General features: G+C 37.2%; 1 long non-coding RNA gene across 1 annotated transcript in view; it reads right to left on the bottom strand.

Annotated features, from left to right (window-relative positions):
- The window catches only part of LOC123633315, a 22,032-nt gene continuing 6,724 nt past the window's right edge, over window positions 1–15,308 (bottom strand). Inside the window, exon 4 of the long non-coding RNA XR_006733572.1 lies at window positions 1–21. This is a non-coding gene — a long non-coding RNA (uncharacterized LOC123633315). The remainder of the gene's footprint in view (window positions 22–15,308) is intronic.

Raw genomic sequence — 15,308 nt, forward strand, 5'->3', positions numbered from 1 at the left:
AGCCTGAGTACAAGAGAGACCCTGTCTCTCTCAAAAAAGAAAAAAAAAGAATTTAGAAAATAAAGATCAAAGAACACAAAAGTCACACAAAATTTCACCAACTGGATATATTTATTATTTATACTTAAAATTATTTTATATAGATGATAATCTACTGTTAAAAAATAGAATAAGAACATGTTCTTTGGGAACCCAAATGTCAAATTTAATTTCTAATCCAAATGTTCATGAAGGAGGAAATTTTTGCAAAGTGCAAATTACCCAGAAAAGTATAGAGATTCAAGTTGAGTATATTTTCCATATTCTGATCAGGAAACAAATGTGATCGGAAAAAATTAGGAGAATAGAACAAGAGCTACCTATATTTAACATCTGTTGACCTTTTGCCTAAACACCTCAGGCCTGAGACATGAAAGAATTCATGATAAATTACTAAGATAGTGTAAGTTAAAATTCAAAGCTGGGGTTCTGGAAACAGGCTGAACAGGGTTGAATCACTGCTCCACTACTTACAAGCTCTATGTCATTGAGCAACTTAATCTGCCCCTCAGGTTCCTCAGAGATGGTAAGAGGCCCTACCTTTTGGATTGCAGTGGCTCTTAATAAGCACACTGTGAATGTGTGCTTTGCATACTATTGGTTTTGCGTACAGCAGTGCAGCAATGGAATCACATAAAAAGCAAACTGGGCAGGGCATGGTAGCTCACGCTTGTAATCCTAGTACTCTGGGAGGCCAAGGCAGGAAGATCACTTGAAGTCAGGAGTTCAAGACAAGCCTGAGCAGGAGCGAGACCCCATCTCCACTAAAAATAGAAAAAATTAGCCGGGCAACTAAAAATAGAAAAAAAAATTAGCCGGCATGGTGGCAAAGGCCTGTGTCCCAGCTGCTCAGGAGGCTGAGGTGGGAGGATGGCTTGAGCCCAGGAGTTTGAGGTTGCTGTGAGCTAGGATGATGCCATGGCACTCACTCTAGCCTGGGCAACAAAGCAAGACTCTGTCTCAAAGAAATAGAAATAAAAAGCAATCTGAAGCGTTTCACATCAATATGTATTGAATTAATGACTTACAATGAAGCTGTATACATGTCTCATGCCTCTCTTTCAAGTGTAGCTCAGGAGAGTTGTTTAATACTATTATAAATACTTAGGGCCACTATCAGAATGATTACAGCTGAGCATGACTGCCCTCCTGGGTAGATAGCTAAGAATGACTGCTCTGCAGACATATGCGTGCAGATATGACATCTAAGAATCAGTATATAGCATCTTAGTGGCTTAATTCTCCCCCCTTCTTTCTGAATTCTTAGAATCAGATTGCAACATATTCTACACTCAATACACTATTCTGAAATTGGCTATAAAGATGTGTAAGGCTTGATACCCACCTTCTCAGAATTTACAATCACTTAATAGAATAATGTCAAAATACCTAAAAAGATAAATAAGTAATCCTAGTATATTAGTGTTTTATTGCAGCTGTAACAAATTACCACAAATTTAGCGGCTTAAACACAACAAATTTATTATCTTACAGTTTGAGAGGTCAGACGTCTGAAATGAAACTCACTGGGTTAAAATCAAGGTGTCAGCAGGGCTGCATATGTTCTGGAGGCTCAGGAAGGTATCTGTTTCCTTGCCTTGTCTAGCTTCTATAGGCCACCCACATCCCTTGGCTTGTGGCCCCCTTCAAAGACAGAAATGTTCGGCAGAGTCCTTCCCATGCTGTATTCTAGTTCTCTCTTTGCCTTCCCTCTTCCATGTTTAAGAACACTTGTGATTACATTAGGCCCACCAGGCTGATTCAGGAGAATCTCCCTACATTAAGATCAACTGATAAGCAACACAACTTGATCTACAATCTCAAATCCACTTTACTAGGTAACCTAACATATTCACAGGTACTGAGGAACAGGATGTGGACATCTTTAGGGGCTGCTATAGATTACTGTTTGTGTCCCCCAAAATTCATATGTTGAAACCTAATCCACAATATGATGGTATCTGGAGGTGGGGCCTTTGGGAGGTGATTAGGTAATAAGGGCAAAGTCCTCATGAGTAAGATTAGTGCCTTTATAAAAGGGAGCCAGAGAGCCCCTCGTTTCTTCTGCCATATGAGGACACAGCAAGAACATGGCTATGAAACCAGAAGTGAGCCCTCACCACCCACTGAATCTCCCAGTACCTTGATGTTGGACTTCCGAGCCTCTAGGACTGTGAGAAATAAATTTCTGTTGTTTAGAAGCCACCCAGTCGATGGTATTTTTGTTATAGCAGACCAAATGAACTATGATCATGGCCATTGCTCTACATACTGCACCTAATAAATGATAAAGACCAAGATAGATAAAGAAATGGTACAAGAGGGTTCAATGGAGTTTAATGTCACTGTAGCTGGGGATGGTCATGGAAAGCCTAAAGGAAAATGTAGATTTACTCTGGACCTTAAAGCATAGATTCAGTTTTAAAGGTTGAATACGGGAATGGGTGTCCAGCTGAGAGTAGGTATAAGGTCAAGGCCTGGAAAATGTAAGGCATGAAGTGGAACGACGGGACAAAGGGTAGAATATTTTGGCTGAAGGAAAGTTTCACAGAAGAAGTGGGAATGGGAACCAGAATGAGAAGGACTGAGGAGTTTATCTCTGTCCTTTTCCAAAGTTAATTGACCAGAATGCACTTTAACATTACAATGTATTGATGGAGAACCATTCAAATTAAAAATTTTTAATATAATAACACCTTGAAACACCACCAGAAGATTGGTAGGTATAGTGCCTGCCCGGATTAAAGTAAATAGCCAAAAATGTACCTTCAGATAAATGATCGAAATTTGATCTCCCCCCCTTTTGACACACCTACCCACAGAAGAATCAAAACATTTATTTTATCAAGAAAAAATTATATATAATGTTACATATCTCCCATTTTATATTTTTATTATACAAAATGACATGCAAAAATATTGTAACATGAGAAGGGGATCTTTTTCCCTTTAATGTGGTCACTTGACGTTAAGATTGTGTTGTTAGTCAGGGTCTCATATCAGACATTGCATCAATTCTATTCCTTCATTTTGCTTTCACTGATGTATAATATGTTAATAAAAACTGCATTTCACAAGGTGCATTGTAGCAAAGGGAGTATTGAATATTTTGTAATATCCAAGTAGGATATTATTGAAATAGGCTTTTCTAAAAATCACTGTAACATTTTCAATAGCTCACCTCCAGAATGTTAATTTGTTTTTTATCACTTTTTTGAAAATGTATTATGTATCATGATAAAGAAAAACAAAAGTCTAACTGTACAAAGTGAAAAGGAAGTTTCCCTTTCTCCTACCCTTGAGCCATAATACCCTGGTTCTTCTCCCCAGAGACACTCACTCCTCTCAGTGTCTCAGGTGTCCTGGCAGAGAATATCTTTACACCCAAATGGTAGGATGCACCATAAACACCACTCCTTGTTTTTGTCACTCACCTCCTAGCTTTTTAGTAACTGCTGGTGCCAGAGTTCAATTCCACTTTGAAGTATTCAGAGCTCTGTCTGTTTGTGGATTCAGACACAATGTAAGAGACTCATGATGGATTTTCTTTTAAAACTTGCTTTTTTTTTTTTTTGTAGAGCAGGGTCTTGCTTTTGCTCAGGCTGGTCTCAAACTCCTGACCTCAAGTGATCCTCTGGCCTCAGCCTTCCAGAGTGCTAGGATTATAGGCGTGAGCCACCATGCCCAGCCAAACCTGGCTTCTTTTAGCCACAAATTCATGAGGAATGAGTGTGATTAGAAAAGTTTAATTTATAATAGAAATGGAATAACACTATAAATGTGTGGTAGATAAAAGAGGAAAATATTACCACTAACACCAAATCAGAAAAAAACTAGTGAATTAAAAAAATTTAATAAAGTTTGAATCTCATGCCCAGATAATAAAGATTCCATAGAAGGAGGTACTTAAAAGGAGGAGGACAGAAGAGCCATCTTAATATTCTCTTATTCAGAATAAGGAAAGTGTTCAGGGGGGACATATCTTCCTGTAAAGACCTAAGTCTTAACTTGCCTTCTCTTTTGACACTCAAGAGAACGTTTAACTTGTAAAATTCCCTTGTGAATGTGTCCCAACTCTTCACCAAGGAAATTTGCACAGACCTGAACAAGACTACTATGTTAGTGTTAGAGAGATGGAAAGGAAAAAGAGGCCAGGGAAAAGAGGTACTGTCCCACCTCATGTCTTCCCAAATTCCAGAAGAGAAGGTGCTATGGTTTGAATGTCCCCTACAGAACTCATGTTGAAATTTATTTGCCATTGTGATGGTATTAAGAGGTGGAGCCATTAAGAGGTGATAGGTAAATGGATTGATGACCTTATTGCAGGAGTGGGTTCTTAATAAAAAGCCAGTATGGCCTCCTCTGCTCTTGCACTCTCTTGACCTTCTACCTTCCACCATGGGGTGAGCCAGCACAAAGGCCTTCACCAGATGCTGGTGTCATGCTCTTGGATTTCTCAGCCTCCAGAACCACAAATGAAATAAACTTCTGTCTATTATAATTTACCCAGTCTGTGGTATTCTGTTATAGCAAGATGAAAAAGACTAAGACAGAAGGGTACCCAAATTCTAGGTGACAACAATGAAAAAGGACAGTAAGTGACCCAAGGTACAGCCTGGGATGATGGGAAAGACATATGGCACTAGGGGAAACATTCCTGAGAGAACAAATGCAAGAGGCAGCTCACCTAGTGGCTAAGAGGGTCTGCTTTACCATTCTTCTTGGGTTTGAATCAGCACAACACAATTTACTGATCTTGAATAAGTTATCTTCTCTGTGACTCATGTTCCTCATCTACAAAATGAGGCTAAATACTAGTGCTTCCCTAAGAACACTGTAAGCATTAAATGACAAAATATGTGTAAAAAACTTAGAATGGTGCCTGGCATATTGTGAGTGCTCAGTAAAAGTTTGCCTCATGTATTAGAGCAGTGGTCTTCAAAGTGGGCTCAGGCCTACCTGGCTCTAGGCACCTGCCTCCTTGCTTTTTCTCAGCCATGCTAGGAATCCTCCTGCCTCAAGGTCTTTGCACATATAGCTTCCTGGGCCTCCAGTACTCTTCTCATATCTGTATGACTGGCTCCCTTGCCACTCCAGGTCCTATTCAGATGTCACATTCACAGTGGGATCTTCCTTTACCACCCAAGAACCAACTCCTACTCCCTCTCCTCCTTTTCTGGTTGATTTTTCTCCACATCACATGTCACTGTCTCTTATACATCATGTTTTTCTTACCGCAAAAAATCTGTCCACTCCTCACTCCCCACCACCACACTAATAATACATAAGCTCTGTGGGGGTAGATATTTTTGTTGTGTTTGCTGATATATCTCCCCAATGCTGAGAACAGTGCTGACATACTACAGGTGCTCAATAAACATTCACTGAATCTCGAATAACTATTTCATGATATGTCCATTCTCTTATTTAGGCATTTTTAGAAATGTATGTTGCTTCCTATCTTTACTGTTATGAACAATGGTGTGAAGAACATTTTTGTATATATTTCCTTATGCACATGTGAATTTATCTAGAAGTAGAACTACTGTATTATGAGTTAAGCATATCTTTAAATTTACTAGGTATTACCAACCAACTCTCCAAAGTGGTATTTATTTGAATCCCCACCTACAAGGTATGAAACTCCTGTTTCACCTTGACAGTACTTAATATTGTGAGATTTTTAAAAATTTTTGCCAATCTGAGTCAACATGGTATTTCATTTAATTTGCATTCAACTATTAGTGAGTCTGAATATCTTTTCATGTGCTTATTGATCATTTTTATTTTCTCCTGTGTGAATTATATTTTTATTTCTTTTGCCTACATTTTTAATATATTCTAGAAACCAAACTTTTGTCAATTACATGTATAGCATGTATCTTCTGCAGTGTCTACTGTCTTTTAACCTTTTTTTTTTTTGATACAGGTTCTCACTCTGCCACCCAGGCTGGAGTGCAGTGGTGTGATCATAGCTCACTGCAGCCTCCAACTCCTGGGCCCAAGCAATCCTCCCGCCTCAACTCCTGAGTAGCTGGTACTACAGTTGCATGCCACCACACTTGGCTATCTTTTTATTTTTTGTACATATGGGGTCTCACTATGTTGCTCAGGCTGGTCTCAAACTCCTGAGCTCAAGTGTTCCTCCCACCTTAGCCTCCCAAAGTGCTAGGTTTACAAGCGCGAGCCACCGTGCTCAGCCTTGTCTTATAACTTTTTAAAAGTGATTTTTGATGCATAGAAGTTGGCATTTCATTTCTTAAAGGCAAATTATTCCATGTTAATTATTTCTTAAAGATGTTTACAAATTTCTTACATATATAGATTTTAAAATACATTTTGGAAAAACTACACAGGCATCTATTTTTCAGCAAGATCTGTTAATACCTTACAGAGTACTAGTCTTCCATGCACAGATTTGGGGAAATGCTTCTCTAAGAAATACGGAAGGACAGGAGGTTTTTGAGCACATTAGAGACATGATAGAAACAAAGTACAGAACAGAGAATAATTCTTATTGTTCTCTTACTGTTTTATGTGAGGAATTTTGCCTCCACCATCTTGAGTTTACAGAGTTGGTTAAAATGTCTTGACTGGTTTACATAATGACTGAACTTATTCCATCTAAAGGTCTTGTTTTATCAAAACATTTGACTAAGCTGAAATCAGTCTGCATGCTACTCCACCAAGAGCCTGGGAAACCTGTTTTCTGAAATACATTATTAGGAGCTCTGTATGACTAACTTCACATATGAAAGATTTAATGTGGTAATATCCTGGTTATTCTAAAAGATTTAATATTCTGGAATGAAGTAACAGGATGCAGTCAGATATATTCACTTTAGTTTACCTAAATGCCTGAGGATTATCAATTAATTATGAAATGCCTAAGCTCTAGTGTGACGGAGGAGGCTATGAGCCCAAAGTTCCTTTCCTCCGATTGTCAAGGAAACACTCTAGATTCCTTATCAAATTTGATCCTTTAAAGATAGGAAAAGTAAGAGGCTGCTTCTTGAAACTCAATTCCGATCCTCTTTTTTCCTTCTCAATTGCAGTGTCAGGTGGACATGTTGGTAATTTAAATGATGTTTAACTTCCTCATTGATTCTCACCTATTTCTTTTGACCTGTATTCATCTCAAAACAATTCCACATCCTAGGTTATACTGGAGTATAGTAATAGTAAGGTTGTCCAGGCAGTTAGCTGAAAAATATAACTTGTTCAAAGCAACAAAGTGTGCTATGAGAACATCAAATAATTTATCTTCAATAGAGAGTATTACCTTTTCAAGTGACAATTATTATTGATAATGCTTTAATAAAAGAAATTACCGAATAATTTCTAAGTAATCAACTTAATAAATTACTAAAAATATAAGAAAAAAACTAAAGACACAATTTTAAAACATTCAAATTAAATGTCTATAACTCCACATGTGTAACAGAAAAAGAATTTTATGAAAAATTAGCTGATGAACAATCAGGAGCAGTGGTTTGTTTAACTACAAAATGCTTGTTTTAATATTTTATCACTACCCTGTGAAGTCTCTTTTCACATAATAAAATAACATCAATTATTTCCCTCTGCTGATAGATTTAGCTATTAAGAGATTCATTATAGACCACAAAAAGATCCAAATTATAAAATTAATTTTAATACTGAAGAACTTCTTACTCCAGAAACCTATCTGGCTCTTTGAATTTCTCTTCATCATGCCCTAATATATGTTAGGATATGTTATGATCTCTCTCTTTCTCCCCCTCTCATATTGCTAACTTGTGGAAGCTTGTTTTACTTTGAAGGAGACAAATTCTATCTCACACCTTGGGGCCTAATCTCTCAGCCTATATTGGAAAGGCACTTCACACTCTTGGGCAAGGTTAAGTGATAACTGGCAGAGATGTGGATCTCTGTGAGGCATATGTGGAAATTCTTAGATGTGAGGTATACTGTAAATAGCATCACTTTAGGAAAATAATCCCCCTGAAAACTAGAAAAAAACAAATTGAGAGGTCTACTGAATTACCATCAGGCCTCCAGAAACATTTTTCTTTTCTCAGATCTTGCTAAATGAGTCAATCTTGCAAAACTGGAAAACAAAACTAAAAAATGTAACATGAAAACACATACTCTTTTTCCTTCTGGACTGTCCTCTTCCAGTGAGTGATAAATTGAAACAGTAACATTTATTGTTACGGTTGTATATTACATTTATATGTGATATCAAGATTTAGGAAGAGCAAAGTATGGGGAAGGGGAGAAAGAAAAGCTTTTATAAAAAAGGATGTAAATAACATATTGAGGAAGTATACAGAAAAAAAAACAACAAAATTTTTGGCAGCTATGGCTAATGATTAGCAAAGTCACAAATAAGATGGCATTGACTAAAAGATCTGAAAATCACACATACACATAATTGTTTCAAAAAGCTGTGATATGGGAATATATGAATGACATTTCAGCTTAAAGGAACTATAAGGTGATCCTCCTTTTCAGAGTTGGTAAAATAAATCCTTATCATTGTTCTTGTTATTTGAGGAACATAGTAAGATCCTGTTTATCCTCTTTCAGTCTAGTGTAGATTTCTCTCCTACCTGGTCTGAAGCTCACAGGAGTAGAGCCACACTTTCAGATTATATAATACATATGGGGCCTTGGCCCAGAGTCTACAATTGCACCCAATGATGGTGAAAACCCTTCCTCTCCTTAGCATAGAGTATACTGTCAGATCACACAATCATTTTTGGATTCAAGGCCCTCCTTCTCTCACCCTCTCCTTTCTGCTGAGTCTATTTTTTCCAGGTAGTAACTTACAGACTCTGGGTACTCAAAAATGAATAGGATATAATCTTTTCCTTTAGGAGATCACCATCTAGGAGAAGCAGCTAATAGGGAAACAATTAAATACAATGCAACATGATACAGATACATTGTTCTATTACAATTGACGAAGGTTGAAAAGAAAAATAATATCCAGTATTAGCTAGAATGTGAGGAAACAGAGTACTGAAACACTATTGTTAGAAGCTCAAATTGGTAACAACTTTTCCTGGAGGGTAATATGTACCAAAAGCCCTTAAAACAAAGTGAATGTAGTTTGCTTTAGCTACCCTACAGCTCACAATATTCTAATGAAATAATCAGACAAATTTGCAAAGATGTTTGCATAAATATATACATTGTAGCATTTGGTGCAATAATGAAAACACTACAGTGAATCCATAAGTGTCCAATAATAGGTGATGGGTTAAACTAATTTTGCTATAACCATACATCAGAATACTATTGTCATCATTAAGAAGGCTATAAATTTGGCCGGGCGCGGTGGCTCACGCCTGTAATCCTAGCACTCTGGGAGGCCGAGGCGGGTGGATCGCTCGAGGTCAGGAGTTTGAGACCAGCCTGAGAAAGAGAGAGACCCCGTCTCTACCAAAAATAGAAAGAAATGATTTGGACAGCTAAAAATCTATATAGAAAAAATTAGCTGGGCATGGTGGCGCATGCCTGTAGTCCCAGCTACTCGGGAGGCTGAGGCAGTAGGATCACTTAAGCCCAGGAGTTTGAGGTTGCTGTGAGCTAGGCTGATGCCACGGCACTCACTCTAGCCCAGGTGACAAAGCGAGACTCTGTCTCAAAAAAAAAAAAAAAAAAAAGAAGGCTATAAATTTATATATTTATCAAGTAGAAAATATGCTTTTGACACATTTTTGAGTGAAAAAGTAGGTTAGAAAACATAATGTAGATGTGATGAAAATGGTACTTTAGCCTAAACATGGGAAAAACATCAGACAAATTTCAATTTTGGGGCATCCTACAATATACCTGACCTCAAAGCTGTCAAGGTCATCAAAACAAGGAAAGTCTGAGAAACTATCACAACCAAGAGGAGTCTAAGGAGATATGCTAACTAAAAATAATGTGGTATCCTGGATGGGATTCTGGAATAGAAAAAGAATGTTAGGTAAAAACTAAGAAATCAAAATAATCTATGGACTTCAGTTAACAATGTTTCAATATTGGCACATTAATTGTAACAAATGTATCATAAGATGTTAATAACGTGGGGGGATGAATACAGGAACACTGTACTGTCCTTGTAATTTTTCTGTAAATCTAGAAATGCTCTAAAGGGTATTTAATAAAAAGTACAAAGTATTTTTAGAAGATATATATTTATAATATATATGCATAGGAAAAAGTATGGAAGGATATACAGCAAGGTGGTAATTTTTTTCAGTTAGGTTTACTGAGATGTAATTTATAAATGGTAAAATGTGCTGATTTTTAGTGTGCAGTTCTATTAATTTTCAAAAATATATACAGTCACGTAACTATTAAATACCACCACAATCAATATATAGAACAATTCCATTAGCCCTTTGTAGGCCAGCCCTGGACAACCACTGTTTCTTTCCCTATAGTTGTTGCCTTTTCCAAATGTCATATAAATGGGACCATACAGGATGTACCCTATTGATTAAAATTGTTTTTCTCTCTAGATTATGGAATTATGGGTAATAATTTCCTTATTCTTGTTATCTTGATTATCTGTATTTTTTAATTTTCTATAATAAATATTACTTTCACAACTTAAAAAAATAAAAATGAGAATGAATTATATTATAATATAATTATTATATAATAATATAATTATTATATTATAATGGATATTATAATAAGTGAGGAGATAAAACTAGTAAGGAACATATGAAGAAAAATTTTGTTTAAGATATTTAAATTGTAGAATTACATCACTAAGGATTACCTTTTGAGAGACAACAGAATTTAAGAGGTAGGCTCTAGGATTGGCCAGAGCTAGGTAAAATCCTAGCTGTCCTACTGACCAGTGTGTGATTTGGGAAGGCTATTTAGTATCTTTTGTCCTCAATATACTCACTAAAAAATAGGGTTAAAGGCCAGGTGTAGTGGCTCATGCCTATAATTCCAGCGCTTTGGGAAGCCGAAGTAAGAGGATTGCTTGAACCCAGGAGTTTGGAGAGGAGCCTGAGCAACATAGTGAGACTCTGTCTTTACAAAAAAATTTAAAAATTTAGCTGGGCATGGTGGCATGTGCCTGTGGTCCTAGCTATTCAGGAGGCTGAGCCAGGAGGATAGCTTGAGCTCAGGAGGTCATGGCCGCAGTAAGCTATGATTTCACCACTGCAATCCAGCCTGGGCAAAAGAGTGAGACTTCATCTCTTTTAAAAAAAAGGGTTAAAAATACTACTTGCCCCTAAGGTTGTTAAAAGGCTTAGATGAGACTCTGCATGTACATTTCTGGTATTTATTACATTTAAGTTACTGAAATTATTTGTACTGTTTATTTGGCTATTCTCACAGTAATATTATCATTATCACTGTTGAACTCTTCAGAGATGTTTAGATATGGAAGAGCATTCTACGTCTGGGAACAGAATGTGCAAAAGTATAGAGTCATGGAAGTGCCTCCAAGGACAGAGAATGGTAAGTAGGGGCAGAGAAAAGGGATGTGGATGTCACAGAGCTTAGGCATAAAGGACCTGATCAGCCAGTTTGGACTTTATCTTTAGGCCCAAGGACAGAAAAAACTGTTTTGTTTGGCCTTGGCTGTGGGGGTGTGTGTGTGTGTGTGTGTGTGTGTGTGTGTGTGTGTGTCTGTCTGTCTGTCTGTCTGTCTTTTATGTCTGTAACTGAACTTTTTTGCCAGGTTAATCTCCCTTTTCCCATCTTTTCCCTGTGCTACCAAAGTATTTTATTCATCTCTCTAATACTACACTCATCAAGTGGCACATTATAATCACTTGTTTACACACCTGTGTCTCCTTTGAGCTCCTGTAGACTATGTCTCCTACCTCGCAGCAAGCCTTTGAGGAAGGTACTACAATGATTCTTATTTCATAGGAAAGAAATGAGTCACTGAGAGGTCAAGTTCTTTGCCCAAAATCACACTGCCAGAACTAGGATTTGAAGCCAGACAGTCCATCTAAGAACCCAAGCTCCCAGCTAACACTAACATATTATCGTATACAAAGTAGATAGCAAATAAATATCAATAGATCCTTCCCTTGGTCAACTATGACTGCTGGTGAGTTAGAGAGGCCCCCGTCATGGCCATAGATGAGTACAGATCACAGGATGGATCACTCCTGCCTCCCCTGTCAGGCTTTGTATTCAACACTCTCGCACATGGCACCCCACCTATCCTTACAACAAACTCATGAAGTGGGTAAAGTCATCCCTATTCTCAGAGCTTAGTAAAAAAGTGGCTCAGAGACTTTAACTCACCAAAGGTTAGAGAGCTAGTTAGGTAGGAGGCTCAGAACTCTGTTCCTCTAATAGTCAGCCCAGGCCTCTTTCCCCTCCACCTTTGTTCCCCCATATCTAACTCTCTGGGAGAGGAAGGAGGGAGCAAGGAATGTCCAAAGACAACTAATTTGGGGTCAAAATGTGACTCTTCCTTTGGCACATAAGACTATCATCTTGAGTAGGGGCTTCTGGGGAATCCACTATCGCCATGACTGTGGTGCATGAACCACCTCAGGTTACCACACACCTAAGCTAGTCAGAGTTGACAATAGTACGGGGTAATGTTCCCCCACTTCCCCTTTCCTTTTCATGAGGATAAATGTGCAAAGTCAAATTTTTCTCTCTTGTATTTTTCTTTTCAGGTCTCAGTTATTTCCACCTCAGAAATCACTTTCTCACACTGCATAAACATGTACTCTTTAATCCCCTTCCGCCTTTTATTAACTATGATCCAGTTACTTCAGGTAAATCTTTCTCCCTCTTTCTGACAGGCTTTGTTCCATTTATAAACTCCATTTTGGTTGACAAGCACAAAAGTAGTGTTTATAACACACCTAAATTGAAGAAAAGACTAGCCATTCACTTTGAACTGTTCTAGACTCAGAGAACAATACCATGTACCACCTTAGATGGTTATCAGATGTCCCCTTCAGAATCTTCTCAGTGGTTCACTTACTGCTTTATTCTAAGCTGATGAGGCTGGGTGTGCAGAGGTTAACTAGTTGTGGGCTGGTTCAAATCCCAGCTCTAGGCCGTGCGCGGTGGCTCACACCTGTAATCCTAGCACTCTGGGAGGCCGAGGTGGGCGGATTGTTTGAGCTCAGGAGTTTGAGACCAGCCTGAGCAAGAGTGAGACCCTGTCTCTACTAAAAATAGAAAAGAAATTATATGGACAGCTAAAAATGTATCTATAGAAAAATTAGCCAGGCATGGTGGCGCGTCCCTGTAGTTCCAGCTACCCGGGAGGCTGAGGCAGAAGAATCAATTGAGCCCAGGAGTTTGAGGTTTCTGTGAGCTAGGCTGATGCCACGGCACTCTAGCCCAGGCAAGAGAGTGAGACTCTGTCCAAAAAAAAAAAAAAATCCCAGTTCTACCACTCAGTAGCTGTGTGACTTTGGGCAGCTATTTAACTTTTGCCTCGGTTTCCTCATCTGTAAAAGGGAATCAAAATGGAATTTACCTCCTACGGTTATTATAAGAATTAAAAGGGTTAATTCACATAAAGCAGTTAGAGTGGCTTCTGCTATCAGGCAAGAGCAAAATAAACAAGGGTTACTGATATTTTTTCAAACATGAATATTCAATATTTTAAAAACTTTTTTCTCTTTACTTTTTAAAATACTATTACAATTTTTTAGAAAAACTATTTTTTAGCTGCAAATACAGTGTTTCAGCCACATAATCAATTAAGTATACACTTTTACTAGGTAACAGGGAGATGTGACAACCGGTTATGATATTGTTTCTATGGAAAACTTATTTTGAATTCAGAAATTTATTTACAAATGAAATTCTGAAGCATAGATTACCTGGAAGATAGAGACTGCTTATATTTTAAAAATTTATACAAATGTATACAAATCTATGATACTTCATTTAATTTTCCAGAAAATTACTTAATTTTTAAAAATAGAATTTATTTCATGAACAATTGATCTATTTCTTTTGTCATAGCTATTATAAATCAGGTAGCCCCAAAAAATCTAAATCAGAGGTGAAGGGCTATAGAATCTCTTCAAATGTTCACAGGGTTTGGCTTTTGCAACCAGACACAAAAATGCTATAAAACACTATGTTTATATAAAATAACTACTTTAGGCTTTACCATCAGCACTTTCTAGAGGGCTCAGTTTGCTAAAGTTAACTTACTCAGCTGAGGGACTCTCGTCTGCATGGGTAGAGTACAAAGAGCAATAAAGTTAGACTTACAAGGAAGCCGACCCTACCAGCTACTTCCTTTTTATCTCTCCAGATAAGGAAGCATGATTTTGCCTTGTAAACTTGAAATTTTATTTATTCTGGAATTAATAACAACAACAAAATATTTGTTGGTAAGGTTGCCAGAATTAGTAAAGAAAAATACAGATCTCTTAGTTAAATCTGAATTTGAGATAAACAAGGAATACTTTTTAGTATAAGTATGTTCCCAATGTTGCATAGGACATACTTATATAAATAAAACATTCCTTGTTTGTCTGAAAATCAGATTTAACTGGCCACTCTATTTAACCTGGTCACTTTATCTTTGAGGAAATGAATTATTTCTAGACATACTATTGTGCACACATTCGCTCTTTGTCACACACACACACACACAGAGATTTTCATATTTCAAAAGAATATATGTGTTTTATAAACATAGTACACCAATTTGTATTTACTCTCAAGATTGTGGAAACTGGTTAAATTCAAGAACTACCAGTACTTCTCGTTTGTGTTGAAATTGAGGGAAAAATCTATAATCTCATGTAATTATTGTTATCTCTTATTTGGTTATGTACAATTACAGAAATGAGCTACAGAGCTGAATTTTTATCTTAATACATATATTCTCTTTTCTGAAAAGGAAAATGGAATCTGGTGTCTCCAAACAATTTAATATGAGCAAATACTGCCATCTGGAGATCAGAGGCAGGTATGACCAAGAACAACCTGATTTCTAATCCTGGAATAAGAAATCTTGAGTTATAGTGACACTTGATTTAATAATGCCATTCTGCCACTTGCCATCATATGCATCTATTTTTTCCTTGTTTATTCATTCATTTAATGAACATTTTATAAGTTTATATTATATGTCAGATACTATGCTCGACTTTTAGAATATAAAGACGTATAAAATCTAGTTCCTTTTCTGAGTTGCTAACAGACTAGTGGGATTACCAGATGTCATTCCAAGTGCCCTTGCCCTTTAAGATTAAAATGCTTTTAAATCTAACCCCATTCTTATACAGTGTAAAATGCATATCACTCCCTCTTTCTAC

This window comes from Lemur catta, chromosome 2 (assembly GCF_020740605.2).
Source record: "Lemur catta isolate mLemCat1 chromosome 2, mLemCat1.pri, whole genome shotgun sequence".
NCBI lineage: Eukaryota > Metazoa > Chordata > Mammalia > Primates > Lemuridae > Lemur > Lemur catta.